The sequence below is a fragment of the Dermacentor albipictus genome, chromosome 7 (genome assembly GCF_038994185.2).
Source record: "Dermacentor albipictus isolate Rhodes 1998 colony chromosome 7, USDA_Dalb.pri_finalv2, whole genome shotgun sequence".
NCBI classification, from domain to species: domain Eukaryota; kingdom Metazoa; phylum Arthropoda; class Arachnida; order Ixodida; family Ixodidae; genus Dermacentor; species Dermacentor albipictus.
The window spans coordinates 28,558,966-28,583,543 of NC_091827.1; the positions used below are offsets into that span (position 1 = coordinate 28,558,966).

General features: G+C 45.7%; 2 long non-coding RNA genes across 3 annotated transcripts; both read left to right on the top strand.

The window, feature by feature from the left end:
• Window positions 1-596: 596 nt before the first annotated feature.
• On the top strand, window positions 597-5,574 carry LOC135917445 (uncharacterized). Of its 2 annotated transcripts, XR_011507123.1 has the most exons (6): window positions 597-732; window positions 1,328-1,533; window positions 2,129-2,334; window positions 2,977-3,182; window positions 4,496-4,616; window positions 5,340-5,574. It is a non-coding gene; the product is annotated as an uncharacterized lncRNA (long non-coding RNA). The 2 variants fall into 2 exon arrangements; XR_010569283.1 differs by lacking the exon at window positions 2,977-3,182.
• An 8,059-nt stretch (window positions 5,575-13,633) lies between these two features.
• LOC135917450 (uncharacterized) lies at window positions 13,634-23,325 on the top strand. Its single transcript, XR_010569284.1, has 4 exons — window positions 13,634-13,834; window positions 14,463-14,668; window positions 22,210-22,330; window positions 23,056-23,325. It is a non-coding gene; the product is annotated as an uncharacterized lncRNA (long non-coding RNA).
• The last annotated feature ends 1,253 nt before the right edge of the window (window positions 23,326-24,578 follow it).

Sequence of the window (24,578 nt, forward strand, 5' to 3'; positions counted from 1 at the left end):
AACTCTCGTCTATTTCGTATTCTTACAACGACTGGAAAGAATCAGCTGCAACACCTCGGCTTGAGCACCCTTCCACCTTGTAATGTAGCTAACACAACTAATGATTATCGTTTTTTGAACATTTCGACTTTCTTTTTTGTGATCGTACTCTACACGTCCGCTTGACAATCACCGCGAGTGCGTCTTTCCATCGAGCATCAGCGGCCATTATTGCCTCGTTGTAAGCCAAGTCGTGGTGTCGAAGTGCTGGCTCGAGAAGCATCGCTCCCTCAACTAGTGATGATCTCTTTTCACGTGAGTTTACAAAGAAGCGGCCACGTGGAGACAAGCGTGACTCATCGAGAAAGTTCGCCTTGCGCCGGTAGGGGAAAGAGGAGCGCTCGCGTCGGGGGTGAGAATTGACGTGGGGGAGGGCACGCCATACCACGCGAGAGGGAGCCACCTGAGCTCTGCAGAAGAAACAGTTCTCTCTCCCTCACCGAACTCTCGCTCACTCCCTCTTTCTCTCTCTCTCCTCATACTCCAGGGGATCACGTGGTCGAAAGAACGCATAAAAGAAGAGCACTCGTAGTGCACCACCCTTTTCCTGCACCGGTCGGCCTGCCCGGTCACGGCCGGACTGGACCACGTGCATGGTGCGTGCTCCAGTCCGGCCGAGGCCTCGCTTTGCTCTTCGCCACATTGTGAAGACTGGGCCGGCTAACGACGATTTCTGTTTCCTACAAGCACAATGTGAGTAATCTACCGTCTACGAAATTTATTCGTGTCTTTCATAAGATGAATAGATCATCGAACGTTATAACGACTTATGAAATGCCGCACGATACATTCGAGAGGAAGGCGTGATTTCAAGGTTCGGTTGTCTGTGGTTGAAGAAAACTAGTCTTAGTGGCATTTCTTTCACTTATGATGGCATATAAGTAGATAAATGTACTTTAATGCACCTAACGTACATGTCAAGCACTATAGGTATTCATACGTATCCCACGACTCGGGTGGTACCTCAATCTGCTACCACAGCTTTATTGGTATCTTTATTTTGTCCCTTTTGCAAACATGTCTAAACAATTTTGTAAAAAAAAATATCCTATAGTAAATTGAACGAAAGCGGAGCCGGCCTTACTATGTTACGCGTATTACATGCCTTGCGGATGTCAAGTGCAAAGTTTTGGTGGGGGACGTGGGGGAGGGCACGCTATACCACGCGAGGGAGGGAGCCAGCTGAACTCTGCAGAAGAAACAGTTCTCTCGCTCGCTCTCTCCCTCGCTCAAACTCTCTTCTTTCTCTATCTCACTCTTTTTCTCTCTCTCTCTCGTTGTTTTCTAGGGGCCCACGTGGTCGAAAGAAAGCATAAAAAGAGAGCACTCGCTCTGCATCACCTTTTTCCTGCACCGGTCGGCCTGCCTGGTCACGGCCGGACTGGACTACGCGCATGGTACGTGCTCCGGTCCGGCCGTGGCCTGGCTTTTCACTTCACCACATTGTGAAGTCTGGGCCGGCTAACGTTCATTTCCGTTTCCTACGCGCATAAGGTGAGTAACCCACTTGCTACGCAATTTATTCGTGTCTTTCATAAGCTGAATAGATCATCGAACGTTATAACGGCTTATGAAATTGCCGCACGATACATTCGAGAGGAAGGCGTGATTTCAAGGTTCGGTTGTCTGTGGTTAAACAAAACTAGTCTTAGTAGCATTTCTTTCCCTTATGATTACATATTTGTAGATAAATGTACTTTAATGCACCTACCGTACATGTTAGGTACTGTAGGTATCCATACGTATCGCACGACTCGGGTGAAACCTCAATCTGCTACCACAGCTTTATTAGCATCTTTATTTTTTCCCTTTTGCAAACACGTCCTTACAATTTTGTAAAAAAAGAAATATCCTATAGTAAGTTGAAAGAAAGCGGAGCCGGCCTTACTGTGTTTTACATGTCTTGCGAATGTCAAGTGCAAAAGTTTTGGTGGGGGACGTGGGGGAGGGTACGGCACACCACGCGAGGGAGGGAGCCAGCTGAACTCTGCAGAAGAAGCAGTTCTCTCGCTCGCTCTCTCCCTCGTTCAAACTCTCTTTGTTCTTTTCTAACTCTCTCTCTTTTTCCCTCTCTCTCGTTCTTTTCTAGGGGACCACGTGGTCGAAAGAAAGCATAAAAGGAGAGCACTCGCTCTGCAACACCCTTTTCCTGCACTGGTCGGCCTGCCTGGTCACGGCCGGACTGGACTACGTGCATGGTGCGTGCTCCAGTCCGGCCGTGGCCGGGCTTTTCACTTCACCACATTGTGAAGACTGGGCCGGCTAACGCTCATTTCCGGTTCCTACGCGCACAAGGTGAGTGACCCACTTGCTATGAAATTTATTCGCATGTTTAGATGATTGAACGTTATGACATCCTGCGGAAACGCGAGTATGCGGCTTGAGACACGGCATCTTATGAAATGCCTCACGAGGCAGTCGAGAGCGAACGCGTGGTTTCAAGGTTCGGTTGCCTGTGGTGAAAGAAAACTAGTCTTAGTAGCATTTCTTTCACTTATGATGACATATTTGTAGATAAATGTGCTTTAATGCACCTAACGTACATGTCAGGCACTATAGGTATCCATACTTATCCCACGACTCGGGTGGTACCTCAATCTGCTACCACAGCTTTATTGGTATCTTTATTTTGTCTCTTTTGCAAACATGTCTAAACAATTTTGTAAAAAAAAAATATCCTATAGTAAATTGAACGAAAGCGGAGCCGGCCTTACTATGTTACGCGGTTTACATGCCTTGCGGATGTCAAGTGCAAAAGTTTTGGTGGGGGACGTGGGGGAGGGCACGGTATACCACGCGAGGGAGGGAGCCAGCTGAACTCTGCAGAAGAAACAGTTGTCTCGCTCGCTCTCTCCCTCGCTCAAACTCTCTTTCTTCTTTTTCTAACTCACTCTATTTTCCTCTCTCTCTCTCTCTCTCTCTCTCATTGTTTTCTAGGGGACCACGTGGTCGAAAGAACGCATAAAAGGAGAGCACTTGCACTGCAGCACCCTTTTCCTGCACCGGTCGGCCTGCCCGGTCACGGCCGGAGTGGACTACGCGCATACTGCGTGCTCCGGTCCAGCCGCGGCCTGGCTTTTCACTTCACCACATTGTGAAGACTGGGCCGGCTAACGGTTATTTCCGTTTCCTACGCGCACAAGGTGAGTAACCCACTTGCTACGAAATTTATTCGCATCTTTAGATCATTGAACATTATGACATCTCCCGCAAACGCGAGTATGCGGTTTGAGACACGGCATCTTATGAAATGCCGCACGAGACAATCGAGAGCGAACGCGTGATTTCAAATTTGGGTTTTCTGTGGTTAAACGACGCTGGCGTTAGTGGAATTTCTTGCAGTGAAGGCTAACGTATTTGTATAGCAATTTGCTTTACTGCATTTTTGCACATGTTAGGTGTTATGGGTATGCATAGGTACCCCACGAATGGGGTGACACCCATATCTGCTGCTGCAGCTTTCTTCTTTTTTTCGCTTTCATTTTTGCAAACAAGTTCACACAATTTTGTTTAAAAAATGTCGCATAGTAGGCGTTTAAATAATCTTAAAGAAAACGGATCGAGCCTTACCATCTTAGGTGGCCTACATGCTTTCAGGAAGTCGCCAGCGAAGGTTTTCGTGCTGCGTGGAAATTTTACGGAACTAAGCAAAGTAAAAGAGAGCATGGCTTAACTTGCCGACTCTCCGGCAAGTTGTCCCGTTGGCATTTTCTGAGTCGATTTATTAAACCTTGGCAAGGGAGTTGAGCGGGTTGCTGTACATTGCTTGTAATTGTACAGTGCATGCAATAATTTCTGTACCTCTGAAGTCGCTGTACTGGAATGCACCGTATGGTCTACCTGCGCGGAAATACAATATCACGAGTAGTTTTACACTTGGTAAACGGTCCGTCGTGTTCTCTCGATGCCGTCACCTTTCAGAAACATGCGACTTATGCGCGTTTGTTAGGCGAGACTTCGCCCTCAATTCTTTGGTTGTCATCGGTTATATATACTTCTGATTATTCGTGATCTCATGGACATCTTTCTCCTGCCTTCCCTCAGTTGCGGCGCCGGGTAACATGCTAGGGCATTAAAGATTGCGCCGACGTCACTGTCTCAATAAACCAAGCATAACATGTCCCAAAGCCTACCCATACTTAAGAGTGGTTTGACATATTTTCGAACTTGGAGAAGCGCCGACGCAAGCTTTGGATGATGAATAAATGTGGAGGTGGAGAAACAATTACAGGATTTAATGGCCAGAGCTGGGGTTATCTATACATTGTCTTGACTGGACGTCATAAAAAACAAATAGCTGACATTGTTTAGAAGTAAGGCCAGGTCCACAGTCGTGACCTGTGCGAAAGTGAATCACCGCGTGCGATTGCTTTGGCTGGGTAATGTGGAATGGTATACGGGCACTTGACGTGCCGGATCGTCGACTTGTTCTAACAGCTTCGTCATTACTTTGCAGCATCTGAGCAAGGAACATACCCGTATGCTCTCCCCCTGGGGTGCACATGGACACGCCGATCACCGGGACCGTCTTTCACCGGCGTCCCCATCCAAGTGAAGGCAGCTAGACCTCTCTTAAGGTAACTCGTTTATTCCTCTGCCGCTCCCGTGATCTGATTCTCCTTCGACCTGAAGCGCTGCTAGCGCTTACCAAAATGTTAACCAAGTGCGAGAAAAGCAAAGAGCTTCTAGTTTGTGTCGTACTATTCATTTTTTATCACTTTGTAATACATGTAATTGTTTTTACGATCTGGTGCGCTGTATTCCGTGAAGTACAGGCCATTACTTATGCGTATCTTTGCGTGATTGCTTTATGCAACATTGAAACCTTTTGGGCGCGCTCATGGTCCTACGGTTGCAATGGGAAGCGGCATGGACTTCGTCCTGACTATATATACAGTGTCAATCAAGTATAGTACTAGTCCTTCATCGATGGCGAGCAAATAGAGTGAAAAAAATTGACCGCTCCTTCCAGTCCGTGAAGATAGTCGAACAGCGAAGCTGGGTTAGTTACACCGAGTGTCGCACAATGAAAGTCAAACTGCGCAATCATTCTATAATGTAAATCTTCTGTTTCACCATTCTTTCACCTCATTTCCGCTTTGGTGGTAGATAGCTTCTTCCTCAGGAATACGCACTACACGTGATTACCGGGACAATGAAAGAAACAATAAATGCGTTATCAGAAACGACTGCGACGTGACACTAGTAGGGCTACACCAAGCGTTGCGTAGCTGCACGTTGTAGTTCGAGACAAACGGTCTCTCCCCCTCTCGTGTCTAATTTGTACACTCTTTCTGCAGCACCGAGATTGCCCAATGGGAGAACCCTGGCTCGCCGACTCTACGCCGCCTGAGGTTGCCTTCGATGGTCTACAGTGGTCTTTGTCCAAGTGCTTCTGGCCAGCGATCTCGACTTCCTACAATGGAAGAAACTTTTTTTTTTGAGGTCTGCGAAGCGATAACTGCGAGCTACACTAGTGTGGACTTCATATTTCTCCAGGGGGACGAAGATTGCAAGCGACTTTACATTTCAAGAATAAATACACGACTCTGTTTTACGCTTTCTGTGCACTGTTTTCTTTATAAGGACACCACTCTGTTTTCCCTAAATACACTCGTTTCCTTGATCACATGTTATATGCAATCAATACACGTGTATCACAATACATGTCACGCTCAGGGCGCAGCTAACTAAACATTAGTTTGACCCCGTCAGCTTGACCGTTGGTTTCAATTATCTGCCGGGTCACTTCATATAAGAAGCGACTTTAGATAGACGGGAATGAAGAGCTCTAATCTGCCATGTGGCAGGTGTATTTTCGACAATGTCCACGTTGCGCCGTCACTTTTCTTTAGTACCGGTGGGTATTGGACGCAGGAGCCATATCGTTATTTTTTTTACTAATAACCACTGCAAGAGGAGTGAGTATGAAATAAAGCCAGATTGATCGACAAATTAGATTTCTGAAGTGCCAAAATAACACGTACTGCTCGTCAATGACCACCAGGCCAAAAGTTGTTGCGCAAATCGTAGAAAACTCAGGTCAGGGTACGGCTTGTCGGCAATGTACACGCGCATGCCCAAAATATACACAAAACAAACTAAAACTGACGTAATGCGACGGGATAAAAGCAATGACGGCGGTCGCTCCGTCGCGCTCATTGTGAACGTTGCTTGTTCGAAGATGTGACAAGACGCAGCAGAGTTGTTTTCGAGTGCGTAATCCCGGTTATGCCTTCTCCACTACAAACACAGGAGTTTTACTCGGCATCGCACTTGAGAGAGAGACTCCTTATTAGAAAAACAATTTTTTGCGGCGCGTATACAGCCGTGGGCATGTTACTCTGTATAGAGATATACTCTGCATAGATACTCTCTATATAGTGAAAAAAAAAAGACAATACAAATGAACGTGACAACTCAAAATTCAGGCAGCTAATATCGGCTCACTTTGCCAAATAATCTCGTAATCGGTAAACATTTCCTGCTTTTCTCATATATCCAACGCGTATTTCACTTTGTGGCTTTTGACTTTGTGGACATAACATGTATGTCACAGTTTCTGCTTTCACTTGTGTGTATATATATGTGTATTGTATTTTTGTATTGAATTGAATTTTATATTGAATTGTACTGTAACCTTTTTATTCAATTGCAAACATATGCGGAGATGAACTGCATGGGTGTTATTTTCGTCTTTTTTTTTCCGTCTTTGCCTTCAACCACGGTTCCATAACAATGTATAACGTTACTCTGCCTGTCTGCCTTTTTATTTCGCTTTATAATTATATGACCATGTGAATACTTCTCTTGTTAACCCCCCCCCCCCCCCCTTATGTAATGCCCACTCCAGGGCTCTTAAGGAGCCGCGTTTACATGAATGCGACAGTGTCGCATCGCATCGCATTTCTAGCGCATCACATTCATGTAAACAGCAGTAATGCGCTAGAAAGGCGCATCGCATTAATGCGCCAGGTGAGGGTAGATTTACGGGCGCGAGTCGACTCTCGCGGAGCATGTAAACGCAGGATCGTCGCATTAGGAATGATGGGAAGGAATTGCCAAACAACATGGCGGCGGTCCCGGCTGCCCGCTTCGAAATGAATTTGGCGTTGCTTTTGAAAAATGCACTTCGTTCGCAGCAAATGAATGTGTAAACGGCTTTCGCTTAGTCTCAGGCCGCTTCGACGACAGGGTGTTATGGATAACCTTGTGGTGTTTTCGAGATCGCTTCTCGTTTCGAACGAGGCGAAGCCTAATGAAAGAAACATTCTAGATGTCAGCGCTACCTATCGCTATAGTCGGAAAGTAGCCGCAACGACGACTAATGGCCTCCGAGATCCAAAGATCTCGCTGGCCAGCTAAAGCTGCAAAAAACGTGCGCTGCTTCGCGTCCGCTACACTATAGCGTATAGCGTACGCTATAAGTTGCGTACGCTAAACTAAAACTGTCTATTTCTCGGCACTCAACCACCAACGTGCACTCGACCCACAACCGGAAACCAGTTGCACCGGAAGTCGGTTGCACTCCACTTATACAACACCATGTGGCGCTATGTAAACGGCGTCGCATCACCTTTCCCAAATGCGCTTGGAAATGCGATGCGCCACTGTCGCATTCATGTAAACGGGGCTAGGGATAATAAACGATGAAATATCAAATGCGCAAGTGGACCTGATACTAACATTTACAGGTGACATGGCCGGCAAATTTAGGCTTTTGTGTATGAACTGTTTCATCTTTAAAGCTTTCCCCTTTTCTGACAGGTATTTGAACAACGAATCCAAAACCCGCCTTTGTTTTGAAGGGCCGGGCATTGGACCTAAGATGCTGGGTAATGTTAACGGATCATGGCAAATCATGTCCATTTGTTGTCGAGGTGCTTATGGTACGAAGACGCAGAATTATATGTTTCATGGTGACAGTGAGCGCTGTTTGATTGGTGAATGTTTCCACTAGATCGGTGTCTTTTTTTTATGACAATAAAAGAAAGAGGTGTAGCCACCATACAATGATGACGCCCATTAGCTTTCGTGTTGACTGGCCCAGTACAGTTACCTGCACCTAATGCGTCGCTAGTCGCCGTGTTCCTTCGGTAGTAGCATAAACGAGAAGAAATGGGGTTAACCGAGAGGCCCGATTATTTATTAGTCGTATCAGAAGAAGCCAACAAACACTTACACCAAGGACAACATAGGGTAAATTACTTGTGCTTAATAAATGAAATAAATATACGATAAATTATTGGAAATGGAAGCGGATGGAAAAACAACTTGCCGCAGGTCGGAAATGATTCCACAACTTTGGAATGCGAATTTTCCAATGAAACTGCAAAAAACACCCATTTTGACTGTTTAAAAACCAGCAATACAATATAAGAACAGGCTAACAGAAACTGACTTCTATCAGTAGACTCGCATTCGAACTAATTAATTTCACTTAACATTTCCTCTACACGCTCGATCCGCTTGGTGGCTACATAATGTTGCGCTGCTTAGCTCGAGGTCATGTGTTCGACTCCTGACCACTTGGGCGCCTTCCCAGATATTAAATTCAAACTAAAAAACAAATACTCGTGTCCCATGCTAGGGGTTATGCAGTCAAAAACACCACATCGCGTAAAATGAATACGGAGGCCCCCCCTACGGTGTCCCTCGTGGTCGTTAAAACCCTCAAATCGATATAATCTAACATTTTTCACATAGCTGCGCAACCGAAGAACAAATGTTATGCACACTTATCACTTGCGGCATAATAGAGAAAAAATTGCCTGAGTGATCTGTGCATTTTTGTGTACACGCCGTGAAACATTGAACACAGTTGCCCAGAGTTAGAGTAATTAAATCGCAGCTTTCCGGCACTGAAAGTGCGGAATGTAAATTCAACAAGCCGCTCACGATATCAATGAGTACCGATAGTTGCGCAGGCCCCTGAGAGTGAACATAACCTGCTGCTGACTCAAATTTTATTCTGCAGCATGAAATTTCCGCATGTTTTCAAGCTCGATTTGCTTTAAGCCGCAATTGCAATCATGTCTTGATCTGAAAAAGATAAATAAAAAATAACTGACCTTATGGCGACGAATATTTAGCTGAAAATTACTCTACCAGAACATACCGGGTCTTTCAGCGAACATGTTCAAATTTTTTTAAGGATGCCCTCTGACAGATAGCACTATTCTATTTCATTAGCTGCTCTACTTGAAGAGGCGGGCATTACTTCACCAAGAAATTGAAATACATAATTGTCTAATAAAAAATTCACTAATTATCATTTTAACTAATTACCTTACGGCTCATATTGCAGTTGAGAAATTTAGACTTGGATTTCTCAAGGGGGATCAACATTTTCAGGATGGCACCAGTTTCGAGACATTAATTACCGAACTTTGCGGAGGAGTGCTCTGGTGTTCCAGTTAATTTCTTAATAAAGCGTCGTTTGATGCATTAAGGCGCAAAAGTAACTGGAGCGCCAATGCAGTGCTCGATACATATCGGATAGATGTAAGCATTGATTGATTTACGCCAAAGTAATTTTATTTGCATTTGTAAAAGTAGTGAAGTTTTCCGCGAGGTCGGCGAAATCAGTGCCGAGATAGCTCGGTCTACATTGCTGTGCATAATCTCCGGCCCCGTAGCTGTCGCTTCAAGGCCAAGAAAAATTATCAATTAGTTATTGATACTCCATGGCCTTGTTCCACTGAGACTTCTCACAGCTTCGAGATGAAGGACAAGGTGGGAGAAAAGCGGGGGGTGGCGGTGGGGTAAGTATGCCATGTGATTTCGGGGGAGGGGGAGGGGAACGGTCCCCCTCCCATGGGTAAGCGCCTGAGCGTGGCAGAGAGGAAAGGCTAACACCAACTCGCCACTCTCGTACTGGACTTTGCGCTGAAGAGATTTAACGTTCACCGTCAACATCAGCATTAATTATCGTCAGTCAAAGAACCAGCACATAAAGCTTCGCTTACGTCGATTCCCACAATGCGTGATATCCGCATCATTTTCCGTTCTTGTCTAACCGGCCGTCGTTCTCGCGTTTTCTATCGAAATGTTCAGACAGCGTTCTTGTGTGCTTCTGTCTTCTCTTTGACCGGGCCAATTGGACTGATGGATGTTATGAGCGTCCTCTTTGGATCGGGGCAGTAGGTTGCGCCACCAAGCTCTTGCTAATGCCCTACATGGGCTAAAAAAAAGAACAAGAAAAATATATACAGGTCGCATGGACTGTGGGAATCAATGTAACCAGAGCTTTCTGTGCTGTTTGCTTTGATTGACGACAATTAGCGGTGATGTTGACGGCTAAGACTTAATTTCTTCAACGTTTAGTATAACACGAGAGTGGCAAGTTGATGTTAAACGTTACCTTGCGTGCACCACTGCTCTTTGTCTGCGTAGTACACAGAACACATGGGGAGAGGTGTTTGGTTGAGGCGTTGTTGTGGGCCATATTTTGTAACCTCTGCGAGTGTATAGCGTTGTCATTTCTTCACATGGAACACCACATTGTGGAAGAACTATTAAACTTGGATTGAATTATGGGGCTATACGTGCCAAAACCATAATCGGATTATGAGTCGCGCCGTAGTGGCGGACTTCGGCTTAATTTTGACACTGCGATGTCGTTTAACGTGTCCCAAAATATAAGTGCACGTGCGTTTTCTATTTCGGCCCCGTCGAAATGCGGCTGCCGCGATTCGGATGAAATCCACGGCGTCTAGCAATGTCAAAGCCGCAAAGCTAACGCGGCGGGCACAGAATGATTGATTTGGCGGCCAACTGCTTCCGTAGTGTCGCCTGGACCCTGCGGTGTGCTTTAATTAATGGGGCTCTGCTTCTGTGCGCCCTAAATTGCAGGCTTGAAATATTTGCATGCCGTTTATTTTTCGGAAATATAGCAGCAACGTGCTACACCGTACCTTGAACTTACGCTTATCCTGTCTCCCCGAAACAGCTGTCGTATAGTATAGTGGGGTTTCTTCATGGTTTGGTAGAGGGAAACTACGCTTATTCTCCAGGCCATATGGCAACACGGCTTCCTTCCCTTCTCACGTCACCTCTCCCTCCTCTCTATTATATGAGAACTGCTTCTTCTCCCTCTCCTACACTCTGCAGTTCTATCTGCGTTGCCCCTGGCCTCGCTCCTTAGTAGAAAGGGAAGCGTTGCAGTTTCTGGCGCCGGTGCTGTCGTTTGCGTTCTTCTTCCTGAGTCCTGGCCTTCTGCGCCTTGCCTTTACTACTTCAAGCATGAACCAACTAGCCCAAGCAATGGTTTTAATTGAGCAGTTTCTGCACTGCTGCTGAGGGGAGTTACGGATTATTTCAGCATTCATGATGTCGTTTTCTTTCCTCTTAAGTAGTTACTCATAGGAGGTTTCTTTTCCAAAGCCTTTGGCTCCCCCTCTGATTTCAGCTTGACGTTCTTTGTCAACTGGCATGCACCGACCACGCCCACGGTATGGAAGGGGCGCGCACGACTATCTTGCCAAGTCCATACAGTTCTGAGAAAGATGTCGCACGGCACCTGTCTACCGCGAGAAGGGCTTCTCTATTGTCCGCGTCTGACTTCCCCTCCGCACACGGACGACTGAATGGAAGCTTCGCCGAATGACCAGTGGCCTACAGCGGGCGAGCCATCCTGACGCTTTCTCTGGAACGCGGCTTCAGCCCTTATCGATGACTAATCGAGTCGCACGTGCTCGTCACCCTGACCGCGCGCTTGCACCAGCTTTGGAAAGATCGCTTATTCCCTTCCCGATTCTATCCAGCAACTGTTTGCACGTGGCTTTGCTTTCGTGCGAAAAAAAAAAGAAGAAAACAACAACGATGCTTGTACGCTGCACCGCGACATTTATTTGAATTTTTTTTCTTCTTTTCCTTTGTGCCATTGTCTTAACCGGTACAGCGAAGTAAATGACCAAAAGATCGGTCAATGCAGGCGGTGTTTCACCGCATGGCGCTTAGGCGGTGGAATTTTGATTTCGGCTTAGCTGTGTAAAGTTTAGTTGCTTAGCTGTCGGACGTACTTCAGTTCCACGCTGCGTGCCCCTTTGATGCATTTTTATTACAGTTAAAAACAAGGCAAGAATAAAAAGAGAACGGACATGCTCCGTATTGTCGAAGCATGGCTTCCTGCGCGCGCCGTGCTACGTGCGAAAACTTTGCGCCGGTGTTTTGTCACAAGTGCTTCGTGTCAATTGAGATCTGCACCCTCTGATCTGGATCAAGCAGAGACGATCACTTGCACCGTGGAAACGTCGCGAAAGCACTGCTAACCCTTCGTTATGTTCAGCTAGGAAAGAAATTGCTCGTGCGAAGGAAACGCGCGTCTGTGTCAAGCTTTTGTTTTTATCACTTCAGCAAATTTTGCATGCCTTCAAGGAAAACATGTATTCTCATACAGTTATTTTCAAGCTAAATATTCGTTAGCATAAGGTCTGTTCCGAGTCAGCAGGACGTTACGTTCACTCTCGGAAATCTGCGCGACTGTCGGTATTCATTGATCACGTGTGCGGCGTGTAGAATTTACGTTCCGCACTTTCAGTGCCGGAAGGCTGTGATTTAATTATTCTCAGTCTGCTTAACGACGTTTGCTTTACTACGTCTACACAAAGATGAACATATCACTCACATTGTTTTTTCTCTGTTATGCTGCATATCACAAGTATGCATAGCAATGTCCTGTCGGTGCGCAGCAGTGTGAAAAATGTTAGGTTATTTAAGGTTGCGGGTTTTACCGACCACGAGGGACACGAGCGATGTGGTGCTGTTCACTTTACAATCCCGAGCGCAGTACACGAGCATTTCTCTGCATGCGTCCAAGTGGTCGGGAGTCGAACCCATGATGTAGTGGTAAGCAGCGCAACGCTATTTATCCACCGAGAGGACTGACTAAGTAGAGCAAATGTGAAATGAAAGCAATTTGTTCGAATACGAGTCTATTCACACAAGTCATTTCCTGTTAACTCGTTTTTATATACTATTGTTGGTTTTTTAGCCGTAAAAAGAGGTCTCTTTTCTTCCTGGTTTAACGGAAAAGTAGGGCCCTACGATTGACAGGCCCTGCTTGCACTTGAGAACTCTCGTCTATTTCGTATTCTTACAACCACTTGAAAGAATCAGATGCAACCCCCCGGGCTTGAGCACCCTTCCACCTTGTGATGTAGCTAACACAACTAATGATTATCGTTTTTTGAACATTTCGACTTTCTTTTGTGATCGTACTCTACACGTCCGCTTGACAATCACCACGACTGCGTCTTTCCATCGAGCATCAGCAGCCATTGTTGTCTCGACCTAAGACAAGTCCTGGTGTCGAAATGCTGGCTCGAGGAGCATCGCTCCTACAACCCGTGTTGAACATTTTCACGTGTATTAACTAAAAAAGCGGCCACGTGCATACAAGCGTGACTCATCGAGAAAGTTCACCTTGCGCCGGTAAGGGAAAGACGGGCGCTGGCGTCGGGAGTGAAACACGACTTGGGGAGGGCATGCCGGGGAGGGAGCCACCGTGCAGAAGAAACAGTTTTCTCGCTTTCTCTTTCCCTCCCTCCATCTGACCTCCCTCTCTATATATCTTTCTCCTTCTCTAGGAGACCACGTGGTCGAAAGAAAGCTTAAAAGGAGAGCACTCGCAGTGCTCCAGCCTTTTCCTGCACCGGTCGGCCTGCCTGGTCACGGCCGGACTGGACTACGTGCATGGTACGTGCTCCAGTCCGGCCGAGGCCTGGCTTTGCTCTTCGCCACATTGTGAAGACTGGGCCGGCTAACGTACATTTCCGTTTCCTACAAGCACAAGGTGAGTAATCTACCGTCTACGAAATTTATTCGTGTCTTTCATAAGATGAATAGATCATCGAACGTTATAACGACTTATGAAATGCCGCACGATACATTCGAGAGGAAGGCGTGATTTCAAGGTTCGGTTGTCTGTGGTTAAAGAAAACTAGTCTGAGTGGCATTTCTTTCACTTATGATAACATATTTGTAGATAAATGTACTTTAACGCATCTAACGTACATGTTAGGTGCTATAGGTATCCATACGTATCCCACGACTCGGGTGGTACCTCAATCTGCTACCACAGCTTTATTGGTATTTTTATTTTTACCCTTTTGCAAACACGTCCAAACAATTTTGTATAAAAAAAATATCCCATAGTAAGTTGAACGAAAGCGGAGCCGGCCTTTATATGTAACGCGGTTTACATGCCTTGCGGATGTCAAGTGCAAAAGCTTTGTTGGGGGACGTGGGGGATGGCACGGTATACCACGCGAGGGAGGGAGCCAGCTGAACTCTGAAGAAGAAACAGTTCTCCTGATCTGAAGAAGAAACAGTTCTCTCGCTCGCTCTCTCCATCGCTCAATCTCGCTCTCTTCTTTCTTGCTTACTCTCTCTATTTCTCTCTCTCTCTCGTTGTTTTCCAGGGGACCACGTGGTCGAAAGAAAGCATAAAAGGAGAGCACTCGCAGTGCATCAGCCTTTTCCTGCACCGGTCGGCCTGCCTGGTCACGGCCGGGCTGGACTACGTGCATGGCACGTGCTCCGGTCCGGCAGTGGCCGGGCTTTTCACTTCACCACATTGTGAAGACTGGGCCGGCTAACGTTCTTTTCCGTTTCCTACGCGCACAAGGTGAGTAACCCACTTGCTACGAAATTTATTCGTAGCTTTAGATCGTTGAACGTTATGACATCTTCCGCAAACGCGAGTATGCGGTCTGAGACACGGCGTCTTAGGGCCCGTACATGGTCGCTCCGCCCGTCCGTTCCGCCCTCGTCCGGTCGCGAGCGGAAGCCCGAAAGGCGGAAGGTGTCGCAAAATTCGATGCACGCTCAATCCGCACGAGCGGAACGCACGCGCACTCCTATTGGGCGACGCGGTCTGTTGACAGCTGGCAACCGTTCGGCGGAGCAAAGGTGTTCAAGGTTGGCAACGACCTTTGACAGCAGACGACACTGGCATATTTTTGCAGATGTGATTTCAATTTTCCGCGTTCCGGTGAAAATGCGACTCTAGGCTGCCACATTCTGTTCTGCAGCCACATGTGTTGCATTGGCACCGTCATCCTTCTTCGAAACATTGCACAGTCGTCTTATCTGCGCCACCTTTTACAGATGTATTGCAATCGCACCACGTCGCAGCACGCGACGTATTATCGGATGATTACTTTCAGTGCGCGCTGCCTTGGCTGGTTGAACAAAACCTCTTTAATTATCCAACGTGCTGCGTTCTGCGTCACGCGAAACTGATAGTGTCGCCGGAAGCGCGGTGGCGCGGTTTCTGTAGTGCTAGTGACAGCTAGCAAGAATACGGAACACACGCACATCTGTCGCGGAATGCATTTGCGTAGGTCGCCAAGACGCACCTTTTGACCACTGAGCACGCGTGTGAGGCTCCGAGTACAGCTTGCTGATACGCTTGCTCGTGCTTTTTTTTTTTTTTTCACTCTGCCAATTTAAGAGAGTGAAGCAGTTGGATGCATGGAATGCCTTTTCCTTAAATTATTTGCTCAGCGATGACTGAAGTTCTCACCGTGTGCAAAAAAAAAGTTATGCATAAGTGGTTAACTTCATGCAGCAAGGAATTGAAGGTTAAGCAGTGAATGTACAATTCATTATGACTGGCTTAAAGCAATATGTATGCATAGCAGTGACCTTCTGCAGATATATGCATACTCATGAGATATGTTTCCACGGGGAGTACTTATTTGAAAGCATATAATTTACATTGCTGATAAGAAAACTTATTTTGAGTGAAATCAAACAATTGCATTCTTTCTTGCCAGCCTGGCTACCCTATATGTTGCCACCTTACTACTTAACATACTTAATTTAACATTTCAACAATGTACAAACATACCAAAGCGCACAAAATTAAGCACTACCTTGACAGGCATGCTCCCTCTCTCACCCATGGCACCAAACAAGGATGTTCGACTTGAGATTGTTTGATACTGTCGGCATCATACATGCGCGTTCTATTTTGATTGCTGTACATATAAAAAATAAGCTCTAATCAGGTTATACGAGTTAGTTGGGCATGAGCTGCATGTTGTTTATGTATTTATGAAGTAACAACCTTGCTAGCTCATGCACAGCCATATTTTAGGAAAATGGAAAATGCATAGCATAACACAAACAGCTGGCCAGTGCCTGTATTTATTTGAAAGCAAACCGACATTATCAAGTGTAGCTTAGCAGTGAGTTCAGTGACCTCTTGTGGTGTGAAAAGGTTGATGTAGCTAGTAGTTTTGTGTTTGTCTTTCTTACTTAGTTGCTGTTTTAACATGCACATGACAATGAAATGAAGGTGCGTAGGGCAGAAGACAGCCACACAAAAAGCGAGGAAACATTCATTGTCATTTTTTTATTTCCATAACAAACCAGCGAATAGTTCCTTAGGTTCAGTTTTGTGAATGATGCACAAGGTGTTCTGCGTAAAACTGAAAGATTGTAGTGCTCTATTACCTATTCACTATTTGGGTAGCCAAATGAACGATACTCCCATTAGCACTGTGAGAGCACAGAAATTTGCAGTCAAGAGGCCGTAGTGGCTCAGCCTCTGTGCCAAATGTAAAATTGTTCCAAAAGAAAACATGCATACTGGTGAATTGGGTATACATTCACATCTACTATTCAAATCCACACATCACAAGTAATCTTTCATTCCTTGGCACATTTCTCACCATTGTACAGACTTTGTTTCAGCGCTCTGTGTGTGCAGTAATATAACTTGGTAAATCAAAGCTGCAGTTATTCAGTACACTGAAAGCAACTTTGCGTGTGGGTTAGATATAATGCTCCTACATATGGGTCAGCTTAGTATTATCAGCCGCTTTGTTTACTAGTTCACTGTTACGCCTGAACTATACGGTGCCACTGGACAATGCTGTATCCCTGCAGGCACGCTAGAACAGCTTGGATATGCACAAACAACCCTTTACATCGCACTTAAATTAAGGTGGTGTAGATTTGCTGTCACTATGTGCTTGTCAGCATAACTGCCAAGCATTCAAAAAAGTGTTTGAAATGTAAGGGTGGATGCTCAGGTTTGCAGGTGTGACGTTTTACATTTATAGTGCAAGGACACACCGATGAACAGGAAGGATACCACACAAATCCTCGTGTTGTGACCTCGCAGTCACAATGCAAGTAGTTTTCAGTGGTTTTTAGCTATAAACATGTGAAGCAATCTGTAAATTCAAAACTGTATTAAGTAAATTGAGACACCATGAAAAGCAACATAACCCTAAGGTGTACACATTTTTTTGTCACATCAGCTCTTTGCGGTGCAGGTCAAATATGTATACAAGCTATTTGTAAGAAGTAGGAAGCCTATCCAATATAAACAAGAAACTTACAGGCAAGGTAATCACAACAAACCAGCTGAGACGGTGGTACTATTCTACTTGTTTTCGTTTGTGATAGCACAAGTGTTCCCACTTGTGCTCAATGCGCACTCAATGCGAAAATGACAGCCACTGTTGGCAGCTTGCATGCAAACACACATTCATGTGGTGGCATTGTTTATTTTGGTTACCTGGCCCAGGCAAGTAATGCGAATAGGAGAACAATTATCAAACATCATTAGCTTAGTAAGGCCCAAAATACTCAGTCGGGTAATTATTAATAGCAGTAGTCGAGGGCATGCTTGAAAGGCACCATTAGCAGTCTGCACGTCAAAGCGCAGTCAAGTCGTCGCCACTGTTGGTGAAACGGCAGCACTCAATGCGAAAATGACAGCCACTGTTGGCAGCTTGCATGCAAACACACAATCATGTGGTGGCATTGTTTATTTTGGTTACCTGGCCAAGGCAAGTAATGCGAATAGGAGAACAATTATCAAACATCATTCGCTTAGTTAGGCCCAAAATACTCAGTCGGGTAATTATTAATAGCAGTAGTCGAGGGCATGCTTGAAAGGCACCATTAGCAGTCTGCACGTCAAAGCGCAGTCAAGTCGTCGCCACTGTTGGTGAAACGGCAGCACTCAATGCGAAAATGACAGCCACTGTTGGCAGCTTGCATGCAAACACACAATCATGTGGTGGCATTGTTTATTTTGGTTACCTGGCCAAGGCAAGTAATGCGAATAGGAGAACAATTATCAAACATCATTCGCTTAGTTAGGCCCAAAATACTCAGTCGGGTAAATATTAACAGCAGTAGTCGAGGGCACGCTTGAAAGGCACCATTAGCAGTCTGCACGTCAAAGCGCAGTCAAGTCGTCGCCACTGTTGGTGAAACGGCAGCACTCAATGCGAAAACGACAGCCACTGTTGGCAGCTTGCATGCAAACACACAATCATGTGGTGGCATTGTTTATTTTGGTTACCTGGCCAAGGCAAGTAATGCGAATAGGAGAACAATTATCAAACATCATTCGCTTAGTTAGGCCCAAAATACTCAGTCGGGTAACTATTAACAGCAGTAGTCGAGGGCACGCTTGAAAGGCACCATTAGCAGTCTGCACGTCAAAGCGCAGTCAAGTCGTCGCCACTGTTCGTGAAACGGCAGCACTCAATGTGAAAATGACAGCCACTGTTGGCAGCTTGCATGCAAACACACATTCATGTGGTGGCATTGTTTATTTTGGTTACCTGGCCCAGGCAAGCAATGCGAATAGGAGAACAATTATCAAACATCATTAGCTTAGTTAGGCCCAAAATACTCAGTCGGGCAACTATTAATAGCAGTAGTCGAGGGCACGCTTGAAATGCACCATTAGCAGTCTGCACGTCAAATCACAGTCATGTCGCAGCCATTGTTGTATTTGTTTATCTGACGGCAAGTAACACCAATGTAAGCACAATTATTCACCCTGAATAGCTTTGCTGGCATTGTTTGTACTAAAAAATTCTGAGTGAAGTTGAATGTGTTTTATTGAGGCAATTATTTAATTCACAAGCCATCGGCATAGCGATCGACGGCCAGGTTCAAACAATGACATATGTGAAGTAATAAATGGTGAAAGTTGCAGAAGCTATCAGTGCACTGCTTTGCTGGGCTCCATTTACATAAAATGTCTTTGCAACGACGAAAGCATCAGACAGGAAATGACACCCCACTACACAATGTTATTCATGTTGAAATTTTTTGCCGTCATATGTGATGGGCAGCGAAACCATCCGTTTACTAAGACTGATTGCATGAAAAATGCAACAGCATAGCAAGGTGTAGTTTCACAATATGGCACCCTTTCATGTGCACTTCTGGCGAGCTGCCACATGCACTGATGCATAAAGATGAACAGAGGTAAGAGGCTAAGTTGCTGTGCAACTCCCATGACGCTTTTAAGAAAATCTATCTCTAAACCTTTCTGTTTTCATAGGCGATGAAAATCTGTTTTGAGCAAGTTGGTTAATCACACTGCAGCAACAACACAAGAAGCAAGGACAGAAAACACAGCGAGTAGGCAGATTGAGAAGACGAGGTAGACCAGTGAGAAAGTTTTTCATGAGATGGAAGAGGCCTGCCCTGCCGTTTACATGAGTTAGTGCTTTGAATGAGATTGGTTTATGAAAATGTGTAATGACTTTCCTGGAAGAAAACTAGCAAAAGCAAATGCTAATATAATATAAAAGGACAGAAATAATGGTAAGCGCAAGCACGCATGGAAACAGGCACGTATTCGCACACAAATGCGAGAACTAAGAAAAACTCCAACATAAAGAAATCTGGGAAATAGAAAAAAAATTGACAAACGCAAGAAAACATACATTTACAAACAGACGCGGATCGAGGTATTATAGGAGCGGGTTCACAAGCTGCTGTGCTTACCTTCTCATATGTTTTCTTTTTTAACCGTTCTCTTAATACTGTCTCGGGAAATTTTAATTGCATTCATGACATTAGTGCTCTCAGGCGCGTCCACATTTCACGACAGCGCTGAACGTCTTGACTTATACAATTATAATGTTGTTCCCTAATTTCCCCCCACCGATAGAAGCGTCTTTAACCGTGCAGTAACAACTTTTGAAACAAACGATAGATGTACGAAGCAGAAAAAACCGGTGTGATAGGGCTTCTCTATCGGGCTACTACATAAGAAAACGCAATCGGCAACACTTATGCTCAGCTCACTTCTGAGCACACGAACATCGCGTAGTACGACCACTTCTACACCCAGTAACGCTGCAACACATCGCACATATATATCACGATTTGTAGCTCGCAAACGCACTTCATAACGGCAAGAGCACAGCTCGAACGTCGCGGTCACCACGGCGCATCGCAGCCGGCAAAACGGCTCATACGCAGTATAGCACACGCAGAATGGCAGCGATAACTAGGCGATAAAAACTTATCGCTACTGATCGTATCGTTACTTTTGGTAAGTTGCGAAGGGCTGGCGTTCACCACACCGCGGCAACGATCCGCATACACAGAGCAGAAACCAATCGTGTTCGTTGGGTGCGCTAATCGGGCGCTACTTATTTCGCTACGCCTTGAACATGTGTGCTGCTCAGAATACATGTGTATGTGATGGAGTTCTCGTCTGCGACGCACACGCGAAGCATGGCACAAGAAACCACGAAGTCGACGGCTTGAAATATTTCTTCCGACGCTCTCGTAAACACAACACACACATCCTGCGCTCCGTCTGTTTCTGTTGGCGATCGCACGCACTGATGAAGTCTGGAAGCGTACACCGGCTTGATTCTTCCGATGACTATCTCCGTGGGTGCCACATATCTCTGGTAAACATCACAAAACGGAGAAAAAAATAGACTGTTTCTGACGCGGCTGTAGCCTAGGCCTTGCGTCCCCGCTTCACTTCGCTTCGAGCACGCGCCATGTTTGCTGTGACGACAGCCGAACTATCCGCCTCGGACCAGCCAATGAGAGACGAGCAGGCGGCCGGACGGGAAACTTGCGTCCGCTCTCCGCTCGCCAGTAGAGAGCTCTCCGCACGCGACCGGACGAGGGCGGAACGGACGTGCGGAGCGACCATGTACGGGCCCTTATGAAATGTCGCACGAGCCAATCGAGAGCGAACGCGTGATTTCAAATTTGGGTTTTCTGTGGTTAAAGGACGCTGGTGTTAGTGGCATTTCTTCCAGTGAGGCTAACGTATTTGTGTAGTAATGTGCTTTACTGCATTTTTGCGCATGTTAGGTGTTATGGGTATGCATAGGTACCCCACGAACGGGGTGACACCCAGATCTGCTGCTGCAGCTTTCTTCTTTTTTCTTTTTCATTTTTGCAAACACGTCGAAACAATTTTGTTTAAAAAATGTCCGATAGTAGGCGTTTAAATAATTTTAAAGAAAGCGGATCGAGCCTTACTATTTTAAGTGGCCTACATGCGTTCAGGAAGACACCTGCGAAGGTTTTCATGCTGCGTAAAAATTTTACGGAACTAAACAAAGTAAAAGGGATCATAGCTTAACTTGCCGACTCTCCGGCAAGTTGTCCCGTTGGCATTTTCCGAGTCAATTTATTGAACCTCGGGAATGGGGGCTGTGCGGGTTGCTGTACATTGCTTGTAATTGTACATTGTAATCATTCCTGTACCTCTGAAGTCGCTGTAGTGGACTGCACCGTATTGTCTACCTGCGCGGAAATACAATGGACCGAGTAGTTTTACACTTGGTAAACGGTCCATCGTGTTCTCTCGATGCCGTCACCTTTCAGAAACATGCCACTTATGCGCGTTTGTTAGGCTGGACTTCGCACTCAATTCTTAGGTTGTCATCAGTTATAATTTCTTCTGATTATTCGCGATCTCATGGCCATCTTTCTCCTATGTTATGCCTCTATGCCGGCGCCGGGTAACATGCCAGGGGATTAATCATGGCGCCGACGTCACTGTCTCAATAAACCAAGCATAACATGTTCGAAAGGCTACCAATATTTACAAGAGTGCTTCGAGATGTTGTCGAACTTGGAGAAGGTCCGACGCAACCTTTGTATGATGAATAAATAGGGAGGTGGTGATACAACTACAGGATGTTTTCGCCAGAGCTGGGGTCATTTGTACGTTGTCTTGGCTGGACGTAATAAAAGCAAAATTGCTGACATCGGTTAGAAGTAAGGCGAGGTGCACAGTCGTGACCTGCAAGAAAGTGAATCACCGCGTGCGATTGCGTTGCCTGGGTAACGTGGAACGGTACGCGGACCTGCCTTGGCGGATCGTCGACTTGTTCTAACAGCTTCGTCGCTACTGCGCAGCATCTGAGCAACGGACATACCCGTATGCTCTCCCCCTGGGGTGCACATGGACACGGCGATCACCGGGACCTTCTTTCATGGGCGCCCCCATCCAAGCGAAGGCAGCTAGACCTCTCTCATGGTAACTCGTTTCTTCCTCTCCCGCTCCCGTGATCTCATTCTCCTTCGACATGAAGCGCTGATAGCGCTTACCAAAACGTTAAGCAAGTGCGTGAAAGGCAAACAGCTTCTAATTTTGTGTCATATTCTTCATTTGTTATCACTTTGTAATACTTGTACTTGTTTTTACGATCTGGTGCGCTGTATTCCGTGCACTAAAGACCATTACTTATGCGTACCTCTGCGTGATTTGTTTATGAAACATTGAAACCTTTTGGGCGCGCTGATGGTCGTACGGTTGCAATGGGAAGCGGCGTAGCCTTCGTTCCGACTATATATACAGTGTGAATCAAGTATATTACTAGTCCTACATTGATAACTAGCGAATAGGTGGGAAAACAATTGACCGCTCCTTCCTGTCCGTGAAGATGGACGAACAGCGAAACTGGGTTAGTTACACCGAGTGTTACGCCATGAAAGTTAAACTTCGCAAGCATTTTATAATGTAAATCTTCTGTTTCACCATTCTTTTACTTCATTTTCGCTTTGGTGATAGACAGCTTCTTCCTCAGGAATACGCACTACACGGGATTACCGGCACAACGAAAGAAACAATAAATGCGTTATCAGAAATGATTGTGACGTGACATTCGTGGGACTACAAAAAGCGTTGCGTAGCTGCTCGTTGTAGGTCGGGACAACCGGTCTCTCCACCTCTCATGCCTCGTTTCTACACTCTTTGTGCAGCACCGAGATTGCCGAATGGGGGAACATTGGATCACCGACTCTACGCCGCCTGATGCTGCCTTCGATGGTCTACAGTGGGCTTTGTCCAAGTGCTTCTGGCCTACGCTCTCGACTACCTACCATGAACCAACCGTTTTTTTCTTTTTTTTGAGGCCTGCGAAGCGATAACTGCGAGCTAAACTAGTGTGGACTTCATATTTCTCCAGGGGGACGAAGAATGCAAGCGATTTTACTTTTCAAGAAATAAATACACGACTCTGTTTTACGCTTTCTGTGGACTGTTTTCTTTATCCAGAGAGCACTTTGTTTCCCGAAAATACACTCGTTTCCTTGATTACATGTCACATATAATCAATACAATCAATACACATGTATCACAATACATCTCACATTCAGGGCCGAGCTAACTAAACATTAGTTTGACCTCGTCGGATTGACCGTTGGTTTCAATTATCTGCCGAGTCACCTCATATAAAAAGCGACTTTAGATTGACGGGAATGAAGAGCACTGATCTGGCAGCTGTATTTTCGGCAACGTCCACGTTGCGGCGTCACTTTTCTGTAGTGCCGGTGAGTATGGGACTCTGAAGCCATATCGTTATTTTTTTGCTAATAACCACTGCAAGAGGAGTATGCAATATAGCCGGGTTGTTTGACAAATTAGATTTCTGAAGTGCGCTCGTCAATGACCAGCCGGCCAGAAGTTGTTCCGCAATTCGTAGAAAACTCCAGGTGAAGGTATGGCTTGTGGGAAATCTACGCGCGCGCAGGCCCAAAATATATACAAAACAAACTAAAACTGACGTAATGCGACGGGATAAAAGCAAAGACAGCGGTGACTCCGTCGCGCTCATTGTGAACGTTGCTTGTTCGAAGATGTGACAAGACGCAGCAGAGTTGTTTTCGAGTGCGTAATCCCGGTTATGCCTTCTCCACTACAAACACAGGAGTTTTACTTGGTATCGCACTTGAGAGAGAGACTCCTTATTAGAAAAACAGATCTTTGCCGGCACATTATGCTCTGTATTGAGATACACTCTGCATAGATACTATGTATAGAGTGGGGAAAAAAAGACAATACAAATAAATATCAAATGCGGAAGTGGACCTGATACTAACATTTACAGGCGACATGGCCGGGAAATTTAGGCTTTTGTATATGAACTGTTTCGTTTTTAAGGCTTTCTTATTAGGGCAGTTTCTGACAGGTATTTCAACAACAAATCCCAAACCCGCTTTTGTTTTGAAGGGCCGGGCATTGGACCTAAGGTGCTGGGTAATGTTAACGGATCATGGCAAATCATGTCCATTTGTTGTCGAGACGCTTATGGTACGAAGACGCAGAATTATATGTTACATGGTGACAGTAGCGCTGTTTGATTGGTGAATGTTTCCACTGGATCGGTTTTTTTTAAATGACAATAAAAGAAAGTGACGTAGCCACCCTACAGTGAAGACGGCTATACTCGCTTTCGTTTTGACGGACCCCGAACGATTATCTGTCCTTAATACGTCGCTAGTCG